The 18,012-nt window shown below is 43.9% G+C and overlaps 1 protein-coding gene across 9 annotated transcripts in view; it reads left to right on the top strand.

The window, feature by feature from the left end:
• The window catches only part of ZNF469 (zinc finger protein 469), a 270,776-nt gene that overhangs the window by 163,719 nt on the left and 89,045 nt on the right, over positions 1-18,012 (top strand). Inside the window, exon 1 of one of the 9 annotated variants that reach the window (XM_081920135.1) lies at positions 4,298-4,822. The exons of 7 other annotated variants lie outside the window; for them this stretch is intronic. The gene's annotated coding sequence lies outside the window, so the exon portion shown is untranslated. Of the gene's footprint in view, positions 1-4,297; positions 4,914-18,012 lie in introns of those variants that run through there. One more of the 9 variants, XM_081920133.1, reaches the window with a different exon arrangement.

Here is an 18,012-nt window from a genome sequence, read left to right as displayed (position 1 = left end):
ATTATAAGAGATAACAGTAACAACCACTACTTCCAAATCTTAAGTTTGCCACTTATTTATTTATTTAGATTTCAATTATTTGAAAACATTCATACACCACTTAATATATTTTGTTAAAATCTCCAAATGGTGTACAAGATAGGAGCAATGATACCATTAAAAGTCAAAGTAGAACTTAGAACCAATAAAATAGCAGCATAAAAATAAGAATTCAGATGATTCAAATGCATGAATATGTAAAAAAGAATCCAGTAGTCTTATGAGTCATTTCATCAGACTTTATGTCTTTTTAGCGCCTGTGCGAAGGATAGAAATTCAACAGGCAGAGTGTTTGCCAGTGTAGCATGACCATGACAGTGAAAGCGTCATCTGTTGAACTATGTCACGCTTTATGCTGCCAGGGGAGGAAGTAAAAGGAATGCTTGTGAACTCTGCAGGTGAGGTTTCCTACACGTCAGGCCTGTCGTTTAACACAGGCCGCATTTCCTGCCAGAGAAATCCTCAGCAAGCCTGAGGTGGGGGGCAGGGGGGTGGGAACGATCCATGCGTTCGGAGTGAAACACTTTAGACTCTCCAGGTTTCCATTCCAGAGGGAGCCCCACATCTCCCTAACCTTGGATTCCTCTCAGCCTCTCAGAGCATCTCAGCGCACAGCTGAGGCTGTGAATCAGTTGTCAAATATGTGGGTCATCTCCTGTGCAGTGAAATGGATGTCCAAGAGAGCCTCGCTTCCCTGAGGTCATTCCTGTTCCGTCCGAACACGGCCTCCAGTATTGCCGGGTCCCGCAGCTGTTCTTCTCACCATTGCGCCTTTATGCGCTCTCACCGCTCCTGCACATGAGGCCTCGATTAGGTTTCAAAGCTTCCCGGGGGCCAGTTTTTGTTTTGTTTTGGGTAGGTTTTTTTGTTGCATTTGTAGCGGAGGGGTGCTAATTGAATAAGAGTGTGGGAGGGACTGTGTTTTTCTTGTAATGCTAATCGGGTGACATTAATGCTTCCAGGGTTGATGGTGTTGGCCCAAAGCTGTGATAGTTCTGGGCAGATCGCCCAGTGCCACATGTGTGGAAGAGGGTGCATATGAGCGCACACACAGATGCCAGTTGTGTGGTGCTTTTGAGTCATACTGGTAGTATGTTACGGTTGCAATTTGATCACACTGATTTAGAGCTGGAAGAAACTCAAAGGCAGATTTATTATAATTATTATAATTGCTAATTAAAATGTAATTATTAATTTAATTATTGATTAATATTAATATTATTTAATACTGTTGAAGGAATCTTCCAGTCGCCTTCCAGCCCTCCTTTAACCCACTGCTTCCTTCACCTTCCAGTGTGAACTGAGTATATTGTTTCATTCAGTGTTAACTGAGCCAAAATTTATCAGAATGGAACTTTCATATATATATATATATATATATATATATATATATATATATATATATATATGTGCCATATCCCTGATTGTTAGAGAATTCTACCTTCCGTTGATGAATATTTGGCCAAATCTCCTCCTCTGTCTGTAAACAGGGTAAAGGTTTTTTTGGGAGGGTTTTCTTTTTTTAGCTCAGAACCCCTAGTCCTGATTACCCTTCAAACAAATATAATCAAATTTAGTGATAAAGTGCTCTTCAGAAGTTTAAATTGGCATCTCCTGCCAAAGTTCTCTTGGTGTCATTTGGATCAGCAACAGAGTGCCCCTGACTGAAATATTCTCCCACTTCTTTCTGGAAGTTGCCATATTAATGTTCTGTAACAGGGTTGCTAGAGAGGATTTAGGCACTGGCGGAGGAAGAGAGGTGCGGGGGGAGCGTACCGCCCCCGGCAGTGCAATCCCAGCTGGGTGCCATCGTGGCTGCCCCCCGCCTGCGCTGGGCGCCCCCAGGATGTGTGCCAGCCCTGCCCCTGCCTACTCTCTGCCCCCCCCCATGAAGCTCTGCCACTGGACATAGGGATAGAGTTTGCCATCTGCGTTTCTTCGCAAGGCGTGGTCCTTTTTGTTTACCCCTTTTTGTTGACCTTTCATAGCTGCTGAGTGTTCTTAAAAAAGAAAAGAAAAAAGATTAGGGGGATGTTGAATCAGATTTAGAGCTAGAAATTGCATCTTGTGGAAAACGTGATTTGACCACTGTTCTCTAACCAGGTGGGGGAGAAATCAAAATCTATCTAATCCACATGATGCAAATAAAAGCGAACAACATGTGATACTCCTGGAGGGGATGTTTCAAGAGGGCATTCCATACATCTGTACTGTTTACACACAATTTAAAAGCTGGAGTGCTGAGTGCCGTCTTGGATCACATTCAAGGACATTTTAACTGTTGCAGCCATGTGGTGTGACACATGGCCTTGATGCTGTGGCATGGCTGTCACGTTTAAATGTCTGCAACTGCACAGCATTGGATCATTGCCCCCCTCCCGATACTGGGATGGGCAACACTTTCATGTTAATGATGCATGTTTCTATTGATTTATTCTTGATTAAATTTCTATTCCACCCTTCCTTTCCAAAGGAGCTTAGCAAACAAAAGTAGCAAAATAATTAAACATAAAATGAAAACACATTTAAAACTTTTTAAAACATCAAAGGGCATCTCAAAACATTTTTAAACAGTCTCTCTCGCAGCTCATAATTTGCAGGTTATCAGCAGTGGTATGTTTCAGCCATCAAATGCCTGGGTGAACAGGAATGTTTTTAAATTCTTCCTGAATGTTAATAACAAGGGAGGCAGACACACTTCGCCAAGGAGGGCATTCCACAAATGGAGAGCCACCAACAAGAAGGCCCTGTTGTGAGTGCCACATTGGTCATGGCCTTTCAGCTCCAAGCTTTGAATGTTACAGCCATGTGGGGGGGGGGGCAGAATCCACAGCAGCATCTGTTTAAAGAGCATTTTGCTGATGCAATGGTGGGATATCCTGTAATTTTCCTGAGTTCTACTTCCTAAAGCATAAGGAGAGCTGGTTTCCATAGGTGGATAAAGACACCCTGAAAAAGGGAAGAGGGATCTGTATTTATGCAGGACCCAAAATCTTTTCCATTCTATCATTCTTCAATTGATTCCTCTCTCCAGGGTTGATTAAAATATTCAGAAGTTTCCTCTGGCCTCTCATGGGATGTGTCATCTCATTAGAAATTGCTCCTTTGGAAGTCAGGAAACCCTCTATGTTGACAAGTGACATGTCAAGTCAGGATGAGTGGGGTATCCAGAGGCATTCAGACTATTACCTGTCAGCTGGAGCTGTGGGCAGTGGGCTGGGAACAGAGCCAGAACATTGTTCCATCTAGCAAGGCTTTTCCTGGGATCAGGGCCAGCCCTTCCTTTAGACAGAGTGAGGTGACTGCCTCAGGTGACACCAACTGGGAGTGCTGACCTCCCGGCTGTTTCTCCGGAGCACTTTGGCTGTACCCGTCTGTTTGAGGGCAGGGCTGTGTGTGCCACATTATCTGTCCTGCTGCCTTTGGGTATTGGACTGAGATTGAACTACCAGCCCAGTTGGCTTCTGCACATTGAATGATATTGTCCTTCACCCCAGAGTAGCAAAATGTTTTGGGCTAGACCTGCCAGGGTTTCAAGCGGGGTGGTGGTGGTGGTGGTGTCTTTCCCAGCCCTGCCTGAGATGTTGGTAATTGAACCTAAGAACTTCCGTGTTCAAAGTTACTTTGACATAGTCCCTCCTTGAATTTGGGGGAACCCCACCAGCAAGAGCTGGATTAGTGGCAAGGCTACTATAGAATGGATGATAAGGCTGTCAATGTGTACTTGTCACAATGTCCATGTTCTACCTCCACGACTGGTTTTCAGTGGCCACACGGCTGACTATGAACATTCAAAAGCCTGATCGGCCTGCCGGGAAGGGACTAATTTTGGCATCTCCATGCTAGAAATGCAGTAAGAGTGCACGGGTCAAAGAGTTACGACGCAAGGCCCCAGAACATAGTCTAGCACCAGTCTGCCCCTGTCTCATTTCAGCCACCTTTGGGTTAGGAATATGTTTCCAGGCGATGAGCCATGGACATTGATAGAATTTATTGCTCTTGGCCCATGTGCTGGAGCTGGAGCTTTCACTCTTGTGTTCTTCTCCCCACCTTCACCCAATGCTCCCTTCTGCTCACCTCACTGGAATTTTGCCTCTCCTCTCAGAGTGAGGAAATGGTTAAGCACTCCAGAATTTTGATTAGCAGAGAGTCTTAAAGTCAGTTTAAAAAAAGAAAGCAGAAAAGACAGTCTGAGGGAACTATCAGAAGCATGCTAATGAGGTGAAGTCATCAGCAGACACCAGAGAGGCTTTTTCATGCCTCTTCCTCTGAGGACGAGGACGACGGTCACACTGTAGGACCTGTGGAAGGATGGCTGCAGGTGGGCTGCCCTGCAAAAGAGCGATGGGCAGAAGCCTGCCATGGGGAGAGACTCCCTGCCTTCTCGGAAACCTGGACTCCGGTGCTTTTTAACCCAGTGATCTCTCTCTCTCCAGAATCTGAGTGCTTTCCCCCAGTCCTGAAGGCTGTCGCAGGGAGGGAATAGCACCAGGCAAAAGGGAGAATGTGGGTCTGCAAAACAGAGGGAAGTGGGAGCATTGTTTTGGAAGGAAGAGCTCCTCACCGTTGCTGGGTGGATTGTGGAACGGCCTGGGGTGAGCTGCTCTGAATGTTTTTGTATATTTTTTAAAATAAAAAAGTAAAAATCTGCAAGCGGCAAGGCTCCCCATAAGCTGTGCACCTGGAAATCTACCCCTGCTGCAAAAGAAGCCCCGTGGGTTCTGTAAGGCAACACCGGGCGAAGGAGCACCGCTCACTGATGTTATCCGCTAAGCCTCAGCAGGTAGGGGAATTAACTCCCATGCCAGACAGTCAGGGGGGAATCCCCACTCTGTACTTCAGAAGGGAGCGCATCAAGGAAATAGACCAGAAAGGTAATTAAAATCTGGTTTGTATGTTGCAGATTTGGAAATTAGCTTGTGTTACCTCTTGGGAATAAATACCAGGAATTTAACAGGTCCTCGGAAATACGCATCTGTATCCCGTCTGAGGTTTTGTTTTTTTAAATAGACTTTCCTGTTAATGTGCACTGCATGCATGAAATGGAGAACTGTAAAATCACTTCTCTCTTCCCGTTTTCTCCCCCCTCCCCCTTTCCTTTCTTAAAAAGTGCTGCAGGGTTAATAGTTCAGTTCAGGGGTTAAAAGCCAAAGAAAATGTTTTCATTCATGTCAAGGGAGCCAATCCCTCAGGGACCTTCTTCTCTGCAAGCTCCGTTGCAATTAATGGGCTAGAGCACAGCAGGGGTGCCATTCATTCCCACGAGCAGGAGAAGCTATTGATGGACGGATTGGGCTCAATGGGTGCAGGCCAATTTAGTTGCACTTAGTTCCTACTGAAATCAAGGAGACTTGAGTTGCAGCTAACTTTTGCCCCATGGGTTTCAACGGGGCTTTAAATTCAGCTTACTGTGTCTGGATCCAGCCCACTGTCTGCGTGCTAAAGCCAGCAGAGCACAGATGCTTTCAAAGAAAACTCTGCAGCACTTTTCATTTCCTAGATTACCGTACCTCACTAGACATTCCCTTTCTGCAGGCGTGCATTTTCTGCCACTTAAGCTTGTGAAGCAAAAATGTACCAACAAGAAGCGTGCCATTTAACCCACACCTATGTGTTAATTAAATGGATATGCTTAAGTTCACCAGGCATGTGTAACTGTGGCCTGGACGGCTGCCAAGGATTCCGCTTTTCAATTAGCTTGCATTAACCCTTTGGGGAACCCTGAGCATTTTGAATGTATTTATTAAAATTCCTTGTTTTATTATTTTTCGAGGTTCCCATTGCTTGTCAGTGCTTAGGAAAAAAGAAAAACAACCCCTTTTGAAATCAAGATAGCATCTCTTCAGGGCAGCAAGTGAATATATTTTAGGAAACCATTTGCAATATTGCTATTCAAAATAACAAATTGTTAAACACTTACAAAAACAAACAAACTATTTTGCTTTTTATAGATCTTATCAAACAGGCTATTTTATTATAGTTGCCATAAAGCATACAAATAATTTTATTTCCAAACAGTTTGTGATGGTGCATTGGGCAGACAGTGTTTAGATATTAACATTCCTTAAAAAGAACATGTGCTTGTAAGAGTTATGAGCTGATATCTGATTTTTGTATACAGGGAAACTTTTGTTTTTAATAAAAGTGTTACTCAATTGCAGGGTCTAAACACGCTATGGAAACTTTTGTTTGCTTTGAAGAGAGAGAAAATCAGACTCCACCACCTGCAATTGATGAGGCTATATCTGATGTGTTGTTGCTAGTAAAGGCATTTCAAATATAAACTTTTAATAATATAGCATTGCCAGTTACTTAGGAGGGATTTTGGAGGTGGTGACTGGGATTAATATTTTTCTATTAAAAAATGGAAGTTACTTGCCATTCCTATGGCAGCAGGATTTGACGCACGGTCCAGTGGGGAGACAATGGGAAATATGCACGATATAACCACATTAATGCAACTTCCAAAGAGGTGGACACGCTTGTTGTTTCTACTGCAACAGATTAAGGGTGGTTCCAGGAAACCTGTTTATTAAGCATTTATTCTGGCTTCTTTGCATGGAGATTAAGTGATATTGACTATTTAATGAGCATTCACTCTTTTTTTTGGCGGGAAGCATAGATGACATTGTATTATCGCACATTTCCCGAGGCCTTTTTCTGTCACTTTCCTTATTGCAAAACAAACAACAAAAACAGCCACATTTGGGGAAAGTGGGTTCCATTGTGGAAGACTTCCCAATCAACCATAATTCTGCAACCTGAATTTCCCTGTATGTGATTGAATCCCAGCTCCAAATAGTGACCGTTTGGAAGTATTATTAAGAGCCTTACAGCACTTCAAGACTACCACATTTGTTCCATCATAAGCTTTTGTCTGGGTTCAGTTTCTTTGAACCCGGAAGCTGCCTCTGATCCATACACTAGATTGCAATCCATCAGGATGTTTCTTTTCATCCCCACCTAAACTGCACCTTTGGACACCTCCAAATCATTACCGTGCAGTTCCTGTAGGAGTAGTTCTACCTGCTGCCCAGCTCCCTCCGGTGTGGGCTGCCCTCATCGCCACATTAGATGTTCCAAACTTTTCATTGTGGTGAGGAAGGTTTGATGGCTTCTGTCCTCAGAGCAAAAGCGAACCGTGCCAGATGACTTTAAGCAAATTTCTGTTTAAAAGGCGGGAGGATGGACTTTTGGGGGTCTTCTTCATCCAGACACTCAATAAAAGTAATATTTAGGAATGAGGGTGATGGGGGCTTTTGACAAGGAGAGTTTTGGTTATAAGTCGTGCTTATGGCAGAGTTTTAACCTGTGAAATCTGATCCAGGGTAAGCTTCGAAGTTTCTGCCGGGGGAAATGCCGCCAGTTCGGAACCTAGCAGATTTTGCTCAGTAACAACCGCTGTTAATTAATTCACAAGGTCAAAATAGCCACAGGGCCGTATCCAGCTAACCTCTACACAGAATAGACCCAGTGAAACTAATGATTAGCCATGTCTATTAATTTCAGTGGATCTAACTCTGAGTAGGACCAGCATTTGCTCCAACCCACATTCAAGAATCTCCCATGTAAGATTTGTCCGATCTATTTCAGAGAGTTGACTTGATTCACAAGTCAAAATGCTCTAGCATGCGTGGAGCATCGCACATGGGGCAGTTGCCATATTACCTTTCACAGATCACGTCAAATCTCTCCATGGGCACTGTGGAGATTTCTTGTACTGTGTTGTAGATGAATTTCTTTGCCTAGGAGAGAACTAGACGAACACTCTGTCCGTGCATCAGAATCTCACAGGAGCGTTCCAAAGCTATTGCGGTTTTCATGGCTGCTGAGTTTGCCATTGTTATTTTGCTCTGTTATTATTATCCTCCTGTAGCCATTTTTATTAACTTAAAGTTTGTTTTTATGGATGTTTGCACCCACTGTGTAGGTTTTATCCTTTTATTCAAAAGCTGGCAGAAAACAAGGTGTTCTTTTTTACAGACCTGTTTAATAATAGTTTAATAGTTTTTAAAACAACAGCAACAAATGGATTTTTTTATGTTTTTGTTTTTTTGTAAGGAGCTTTGGGAGCCAGATGGTCCCAAAGCAGGGTATGCCTTTTTAAATGAAATAAAGAAAACCAACCACAAATAAATTCAGATATTTCCCCACTGCAACAGATGTTGAGAGTGATCACATTGCCACGGTTAAGTTTACATTCTCTGGTTCCAAAACTGCCTATTTAGGTTTAGCAAGGCTGTTTTCTCCCAGCCTCAGTCTTCTCTTTCTGTAATATGGGGATACTGGCCCAACAGAAGTGGCAAGTTTGAAGATTACTGTGACGATGTGTGTGAAATGTGCTGAGAACTCTGAAACCTTCTATATAAATGCTAGTTTATATAAGAAATGTTTTAGGCTGCAGGGCATAACAGTGATAAAACAGCAGTGTGTAAAACTGCAATTAAAACAGATGTGGTTCAATCGAGACAGCAATAAAATAAAATAAACAAAGCAGATAAAACAGTGTTAACACCCACTCCCATTACATGCTGGAATGCATAGGCAAATAAAAATGTCCTTCCTGGAATAAAACCACAGTTGCGCCAAGGAAGCCTCCCTGAAGAGGGCATTCCATAGGGCAAGAGATGCTATTGCTGAACAGCGTCTCTTTCCAGACATCACCTACTTAATTTCAGGTAGATGGGAGACCCAAGAGGGCCCCTTCAGATAACGAATGCAGGGTCCCTCCCAAATGTTCATGTTTCTCCCACCACCACGCCCAGCAAAATGCAGCCTGGCTTTCTTTATAGAGACATGCATAGGGATGGGCTAATCTGTCAATTTCAGTTTCTCCACCTCTGTTTGTGCATTTGTTTTTTTTGGGGGGGGGAATGTCCTCATGAATATTTGTAAGCATTGTAGTGTGAATGGAGCCTAAAATGCACATTTTTTGCAGTTTTTTTTAATATAATGCTTTTCTGAATTGTCCTTTTCACTAATATATTAGTAATATGCACTAATATGCATTTTTATGCACATTGAAACTTAATGCACATTGAACCTTAATGTATGCCTTTCTGTACACATTACTTGGCTGGAGAACTGTGTTACAAAATTCAGGAAAGTGAATTTTTAGGGAAATTCACAGTAAAATTCTGACAAATTTCCATGAGGATTTTTTTCTAAAATATTTTTTTAAAAAAGAATCTAAATTCCTTGCTGTGGGAATGTGAAGAACTGAACTTAAAATCAGAAAAAAACGAGAAACAAAGAAACTGAAACTGACAGATTCAGCCATCCTTAGAACACAGGTTCATTTTCGGGGTGAAGTCAAGCTCGTGGCCAACATGAAATGGCAGAACTGCCAAGGCAACAACAGAGCAGTTGACTTGTTGGAGAGGAAGCAAATGCATCATTATGTTTTGATGTTGAAGCAGCAGTGGAAGGTGGGAGCTGAGCTCTTTGAGAGGAGGCATCTCCCCCAATGAATTATGTCAGGAAGCTGGAGGCTGTGATCTTCCGGTGGCTTTTGGCACACCTGCCTTGCGTTCATTCTATCTAGAGCACAATGTCTTTAAGTTGAAATAATGCCAATAGAACTTTATAGCTCTGCTGAAGCAACAGGCCCTTTTGCGCATAAGGGGAAGCCTTTCACAGGCCTTCTGGGAAGCCTGGCAGAAATCTGCTAGGGTTGTGGTAAGTGGGAGGGTCACTTATCCCTCCACAAATACAGTGGATTTGTGGAGGCAAACATCCTAACAGATAACTCATGAGATTTATTTTCTTGGGACAATCTCATGAGGAGGAATTAGGAGGAATCTGGTGTACTCCTATGCATGAATGGATCCTGTCTGGTAAGGGATGGGATGGATGCGGCCAGTTTTCATATATTTTTGTAATGTGAAGGCCTCATTGCAGAATTTTTTATTATGCCAATAGCGTCTTATAAGAATTCTGTGTTTTCTCTATACGCGCAGAGTCGGTTCACCTAACGTTCATGATTCTACAAGTGGAAGTTTCATCCTCTTTGATTTTCAGGCCAACCTGAGGATCAGAAAGAATCCATATTCCAGCCTCCACCTCCATATTTGTATGCAAGTAACCAAACAACCCATCTTCCTTCACAAGATCTGTACCTTTGGCACTGTAGACAAACATGGTTCTGGGCTTTCCCTGTAGATGTGGTCCTCTCAAGTGCCAGTTGCAAAACTGTGGCATGGTGAATCCAGTGACATTTTATTCTGGTTGTTAGCTGGTTCGCTCTCTCTGTCTGTCCATCAGTTTCTTTCTCTCTCTCTCTCTCTCTCTCTCTCTCTCTCTCTCTCTCTCTCTCTCTCTCTCTCTCTCTTTCCCGGAAAATAAAAGGGTTCACAATGGCTCTGAATGCAAGTTTGTATCATCCTGGCATCTTGAATGGCCTCTGGGTAAAACTGACTGTGGATTCTGAACATCTGCCCAGCTTGCCTTAGGGCTGATAGAGGAAAGAGAGGTCTGGGGGATGGTGCCTGGCCCTCCTCTAAGCAACAGTTACCAACAACCTCAAGCAAATAAAAATATGTGTGATTGTGAAAGCAGAGGAACACTCCACGCTTTCTCCCAGCACCACTTCAATATGAGCTAGTATCTTTCTGCTTTGCTGGCAGAAAGTGATTGAAGCATCGGATCCATAAATACTCCTAGCAGATTCAGAATTCCTGTTGCTATGAAAGTTCCCAGGATAAGAAGAAGTTAATTTGCTTCTCTCTCTCTCTCTCTCTCTCTCTCTCTCTCTCTCTCTCTCTCTCTCTCTCTCTCTCTCTCGTAAAATTCTTGAGTCAGATGTGGGATTTTTCCCTTTTCTCTTAACAATGCCAACTCTAACAATCCAATGAAGCCCAGAATGATCAGGAACAGGATTGGGCCACTGAATATGAATTGCAGATTTGGATAACAAACAGAAGGATGTCTTGTGGATTATAAACAGGAGCGTTTTTTGGTTAGTTCCCCCTGGGTATATAACACTATAGGGGATGTGCCCAGGAATGCATGCAAAGAAAGGACTTTTAACAGCTGCTCTTGGAAAAATCCTGAATCCAAGGGAATTGTTCCAAGTGTAGTTTTCAAGGGACAGCTAGAGCAAAGTGTCTTGTAGAAGTTGAGAGTCCAGAAGCAGACTCAGTAAAACTCAATCTGATTGGGGGTGGGGAGTCTGGCTCAGTGGTAGAGCATCTGCTTTGCACACAGAAGGTCCTAGGTTCAAATCCTGGCATCTCCAGGTAGGGTTAGGAATGGCTGTTCTCTGACACCTCAGAGAGAGCCATTGCCTCTCAGTATAGACAGTATGGAACTAGATGGATAAGGGTCTGACTTGAGATAAGGCAACTTTATATGCGCCTCTGTGAAGAGGCCCCAAATTGTGATGCTCACTTTGATGAGGCTCTGTGCAGGAGATGCTGCCAGTGGGTCACTGCCACCCTTCTCCCTCCCTGCCACCCCAAAGATGGAGGCCTCATCTAATTTTAAAGTGAGGTTGATTCTGATGGGGAGATCTGTGTACAGCTTGGCTCCAAGGCCTTTCCTCCCTCATCCCCATTTACAAGTGCTTCCTGAAGTGTAGTCCTTTCCCCTTTAACCATATCTGTGTTTTTGATTTCTGCATATACCATGCCATCTTGCTATCTGCTCCTCCACCACCAAATCCACTTCAAAGCCTGATAACTTCAAGCAAAGCTGTTCCTTAACCACCCAGACTTGCTTGCATTGGTTGCCTGTCTTCCTGGTGGTTTGCTGTTTATGTTGATTCATTAATTAAGGACACAATCCACTGGGAAGATGGCCAGCTTCTCTGGCACCAGCAAGTTCCTTGGGTGGCTCTGGATTGCACATACTGTTTTGTAACATCTCCTCCAGGTTTAAAACATAAAAATGAAAATGGAGGATTCCTTGCAGTGCTGGAGCAGATGGGATTTTTGCTGTCATTCCCTGCTGAGAGGAGGCTTCAGGCGGTAACTGCAAACAGAACCTAGGGCATGTGGCTATGGTGAGATCAAGCAGGGAATAATTACATCAAACGAATTTCTGGAAGAGGTTCTGAGCTCCACCGAAGATGAAGCAAAGGCAGAGTTAACCCCGCAGGGGGCTGAGTTAACCCCGCAGGCAAAACACAGCACAGCCTCTGTTCCCTGTGTGGGCCAAAGGAGAGTATAGGGGTACCCTGCTTTGATTCCACTCCTTGCTTGCAGTAATTGTGGGTGGGGGAAAACCCTTCTGCCTCCTGCTTCTAATCTGGACTAAGAAGGCCCACAGCATCTGCCTTAAACCTAAGTAAACCTTACACTTCATAGAGCAGAGTCTTTAATCCTAATTGTCCCTGCATTCTGGCTGAAGCCAAATAACTCATTCCTGAATATCCCTTGCTTTAGATCTGAAAGTCAGAAAATATTATAATGCAGGTGAGAATGCCTCTGTGCATGTTCAGTGTGCACCTATAGCTGAATAACCTGGGCAGCCTCTTTGTATGCAGGCGATGGCCACAAGCTTTCACATTGGAGACTGTAGACCTGGTTAGAAAATGAGTCCAGCTGCTTGCAGGCCTTGAAATATGTTCTAAGGTATTAGACCAGGGTTCATTTGATTTGTTGAAATTATGCAGATAAAGCTGGAGGAAATGGATTTAGCCTCAGGTGTGCCTTATTTGTTGAACTTTCTCCGTTTAATTTTGGAACAATTGAGTGAAATCCTACACCACTTGTAGATGGTTACCATATGCATGACAATAATGATTATGTGTCACGGTGGACATTAATGCAAACCAACACAAGGATGGGATGTTATAGCTATGGTTGGTTTTTGTTGCTATTGTTGATTTTCCATTTTTGTTTATTTATAATTGAAACTTTTTGATGGTGATCTTCACTGCCCTAAAGAACTTTTTGTTTTCCCAGGCTTCCCTTCTCTTTTTAGCTTCTAAACTGACACCTCATATTTGCCAAATAGTTTCTGCTGCTTTTATATTTCTCCATATAGCCATCCGGGAACTGTTTATAAATGCTTAGAATAAACCAGCACATAGCTAATGAATAACCCTATCCTATGCATGTTTACTCAGTCCTAGTGAAATCAGTGGAACTTACTCTCAGGAAACTAGGATTGCAGCCACAGTTTACCATCTTAATATACTAACCTAGAAATAAGTTCCACTGAAGTCGACAGGGCTTACATCTGAGAAGATGTTGCACAGGCTGGCTTGCTGCAATGTGTTAAAGAGAGGGATAGAGATGCTTTAAATAAATAAAGCTTTCCTCTTCCCCAAGCCCAAGCATCACTGGTGTCCTAGACACTGAGCAGCCATATAATCCAGGGTTTCCCAAACCTCTGAGCTCATTGAACCTTTGCTGAGCATATAAAGTTACTGACCACAACCCAAATTCCTAGGAATGTAAATGAAACGAAATCATGTAATATATAATCAGTGTTTAATAATCATCAATCACCATTATTTTAGGAATCATGAAATGTAAAAAAGAATAAGAATGTATGACAATAAAGAAGCATGGACTGAGAATACAGTGGTAGTGTGGAATTACCTTATTAAATGCAGAGGCAACTCTCCATTTAAAAGCTTGGCATGAGAGGAGATGTCTCAGGACATCTCTGTCTCTTCTGTTTGGCTATGAATATCTTGCCTTGCTCATGTACCTTTGAATCTTGACTTCTGGACCTCATGCTTGCTGCTGAGCCTGATCTGCAAGTAGCCTTAATAAATATCTCTTCCTTGCTTTCAAGTAAGAATCACTGTCATTGTGTTTTGGGGTGGGAGCCTCACACACACACACACACACACACACACACACACACTGTATATTGTAGTTCTGTATCCTATCTAATATTAGTTCTGGTTAAAGTTGAGTTAGAAACAGATTGCATGAATAAATAAATGCAAATATTGATGCTTAAAATCCTAAGGTTAACTGAGTTTCAAGATTAAGTCTAAATAATGTGTGGTTGATCTTGCAAGCAAACTTCTAGTCTGCTTTTACACAAGGTCCCCGGTTCAGTCATCATGCAGGGCTGGGAATGTCCCCCGCCTGAAATCTTGGAGAGCCGCAGCCCGTTCGTGTAGAAAGTTCTGAGCTAAGATGGATCATTGGGTCTGTGTTGGTGTAAAACAACTTCCTAGGTTCTTCCTACCTTGGTCTGATTTCATAGTTCAGCCTATGAGCAAAATGGGACTGAATTCTGAATAAACACTCATAGGTTTGCACCATTAGAAATTGGCCGTCTAGATATGCAAGGAATAGGAAATGCTTTTCAGTTCAAGGGTCACATTCCCTTCTGGGAGCCACATGTAGTGTCAGGTGGGGCTTGGGGTAATGGTGGCTGGAACAATAAGGGCACATTTTTACCTTTGTACAGCAAGCAGGTTTCTACACATACACTTCTCAGTGGTACCTCGGGTTACAGATGCTTGAGGTTACATACGCTTCAGGTTACAGACTCCACTAACCCAGAAATAGTACCTTGGGTTAAGAACTTTCTTCAGGATGAGAACAGAAATTGTGCTCTGGCAGCACAGCGGCAGCGGGACCGCCCCATTAGCTAAAGTGGTGCTTCAGGTTAAGAACAGTTTCAGGTTAAGAACGGACCTCTGGAATGAATTAAGTTCTTAACCTAAGGTACTATCAGATGTCGGGGACCTATTTCTGCCAGGCAAAAGCACACAAAGACAGTGCAGAGCAGGGCTGGTGAGGGGTGTGGCTGGAGAAAATCTCAAAGGCCAGATAAAGAGGCTTGGAGGGCCATATTTTGCTCCTTGGCCTGAAATTCCCCACCCCAATATACAATAATTCCTCCAAATATTTTACCTCTGAAAGCACCTTATGTTTACCATGCTTAGAACCAGCTATACTTTCTTCCACTGCTTTGCTCTCATGCAAATAAATGCCCTCTCTATCTGCACAAGGGATTCATCGAAATGGGATCTTTTACTGTGCATATTCTGACGTGGTCAAATGGTCTGCTGGAGGTTTTTACACCATCCCGACATGACGGGTGAATCTGTCTTCCTTGCTTGGGTCAGCCTCTGGCTTGGGGTGGCCTGTGAGTTGAACTAGAAACCAAGACCATTTCAGGTGCTCCATGGTGGGCCACCCTGCCTGCCTCTTCTAGGCACTCACTATATGTGCCCCATAACTCATCTCTCCTTCATTGATAGCATTCACTCCTCTTAGCTTTCCCACACACCCCCAAGGGCCGTCCACCCCCGCAGCTTCTATTTCAGTCTTTTGTTGCATCTTGGTGCCAATGAAACCCAAGGCTCCTTTGGCTAGGTCCTTCATACTGCTGTTCAACTTGGCCTGTGCACCCGCGCTCGGATCCTGCCAGCCAAAAGCACGCTGGCAGAAACCTTCTGACGCCTTCTGGCAGGGCCTGACCTGTTAAACAAAGCGATTGCAAGAGAAGCCGCTGCAACGGCAGGCCAGGAAGAAACTCTGTCCCTGGCAGAGCTGCGCCAAACCTTCCTTGGCATCGCTCAGTTTTGGCAATTTGGGGCTTTGGGAAAAATTGTCTGAATTTTTTTGGGGGGGTCTTGGAAAATCTTAGGGCATTTGGAAGTTATCTCAGTGTAAAATGAGGTGGCCAAGAGTTCCGCTCCCATCTCTTTTGACAGTTTTTAAAGAGCGCAGCCAGATCTGCTTGTAGCGGGTGATAGGCAATGGTGTTTGGGGTCCAGAGTAATTGGAGGAGGGGTGTCAAAGACCTATTTCTATTTCTGAAGCAGGGTCCCTGTCTCTAGTATCCTAGAGTTGCCCAATCAGCATGAAAGGGGAGCATTTAGCCAAACTGTGTTTCAGAGCTAAGCATTTAGGAACACAGAAAACACAGAGTGCTTCAGTTCCAAGAGAAGGGTGCTCAAGTTCTGTTACATACCGTGAAACTTCATGGCAAACACAATTAATCCACTCCAGAAGAAGAATCAAAATCGTTTGCCCACATACGTGCACAGAAAATATTAGATCTAACTGAACGGCAACATATGGAGATCTGCATTAATCATTGCAACGTATCACTAATTATTATTCCTGCATAATTAGAAGATTATTGTATCATATTAGAAGGTGTGTGGCTGTGATGATCATGATGGGGCTCTGCACTTCTGAATTTTCAACTACACTTCTGGTGATGCGTCTGTAGTATCATTCGTTTCCTTCAATAACGCCTGGGAACACAATTCTAGTGGAGTCTTGGGTTGCCTTACAATCAAACAGAGTTATTCGTTATTAAAGTCCCTTTTGTGAGATGCATGAAGTGTCAGAGGGCTGTGAAACCGTAAACATGACTGACCATCTTATGTGATGTGCCTACCCTGCTTTTTTCACTTCTTCAAAGGAGTGCACAAATCCTGTTGGCTCTCATTTGCTGTTCTTATGCAGCCCATGGGCCATGGGGCTGAATGTTGTGAGCACAAACCACAAGTCTGCACACTGCCGTGCTGTGGATTGCAAAATGTCTGCGGCTGCTTACAGCAAATCGTTACATTTGGATTTAATTAGCCCTGAGCCTAGCCCAATATGAGAGAGATCAGAGCAGTCCAATCCTGTCTATCAGCAGATGGTTGGTCAGAGCGCAACTATCTCCCAGCTTCATTTTTGCAACCGCATCATTGTGCTTGTGAAACAGCCACTGCATTTCTTGAAAGTTTTCTTTACAAAAAACCTACTTTTTCCAAAATCTCTCACTTCTCCCTGCAGCACAGATAGATGACTGAGACCTTTCTAAAGGACGAATATCTTGGAACTGGTTGTTTTAATCAGCCCAGGAGGGACAGCAAATAGGTTAACATTCCAGGGGGAAGAATAGACTGCTCTTAAAAATAAAAACAACCAAACAAAACACTGTGAAGATTGCAAAGGTCTAGAGGTGCTACTGGAGGTAGATAGCTAAATAGCTAAGAGCTTATTTTTCCTTTACAGAGCAATAAAATTCTGGAGAGCAACACCGCCACCTGTTAGGCACAACAGAATGTGCAGCTTTGAAAAGCAGCTCAGTCAGTGAGGCGAGGGATGGAGAGGCAAGGTGCCTCTGCTGAAGCCCGTAATCAGCGTAATCCAGTGGAGGACAAGCTAGGCTGTATCCTGAAAGCTTTGGGTTCAAGTCCTCCTCCTACTCACTTGGATCCATGCTAATGATAGAAAGAGTAGAGACTGAAGGATCAAAAAAAGTGACATCGCTATGAATGCTTGGTGTCTGGAGGCAATTGGAGGATGGATGGCAGTTAACAGATTGGGGTTGAATTCTGACAAGACAGAAGTACTTTTTGGGTGGGACAGGAGTTGGGCAGGTGTGGAGGACTCCCTGGTTCTGAATGGGGTAACTGTGCCCCTGAAGGGCCAGGTGTGCAGCCTGGGAGTCATTCTGGGCTCACAGCTGTCCATGGAGGCACAGGTCAGTTCTGTGTCCAGGGCAGCTATCTTCCAGCTCCACCTGGTACACTGGCTGAGACCTCTACCTGCCCGCAGACCGTCTCACCAGACTGGTACATGCTCTTGTTATCTCCCGCTTGGACTACTGCAGTGTGCTCTATGTGGGGCTACCTTTGAAGGTGACTCAGAAACTACAACTAATCCAGAATGCGGCAGCTAGATGGGTGACCGGGAATCACTGCCGGAACCATATAACACCAGTTCTAAAGGATCTTCATTGGCTCCCAGTGCATTTCTGAGCACAATTCAAAGTGTTGGTGCTAACCTTTAAAGCCCTAAACGGCCTCGGCCCAGTATACCTGAAGGAGCGTTTCCACTCCCATCGCTTAGCTCAGACACTGAGGTCCCCCTCCAAGTGTCTTCTGCTGGTTGCCTCACTGCGAGAAGCGAGGTTACAGGGAACCAGGCAGAGGACCTTCTCAGTAGTGGCACCCTCCCTGTGAAACACCTTCCATTCAGATGTCAAGGAGATAAAGAACTATACAGTGGTACCTCGGGTTACAGATGCTTCAGGTTACAGACGCTTCTG

Source organism: Podarcis melisellensis, assembly GCF_964234715.1.
Source record: "Podarcis melisellensis genome assembly, chromosome: 8".
Lineage (NCBI taxonomy): Eukaryota > Metazoa > Chordata > Lepidosauria > Squamata > Lacertidae > Podarcis > Podarcis melisellensis.
This window is presented reverse-complemented; position numbering and strand designations above follow the sequence as displayed.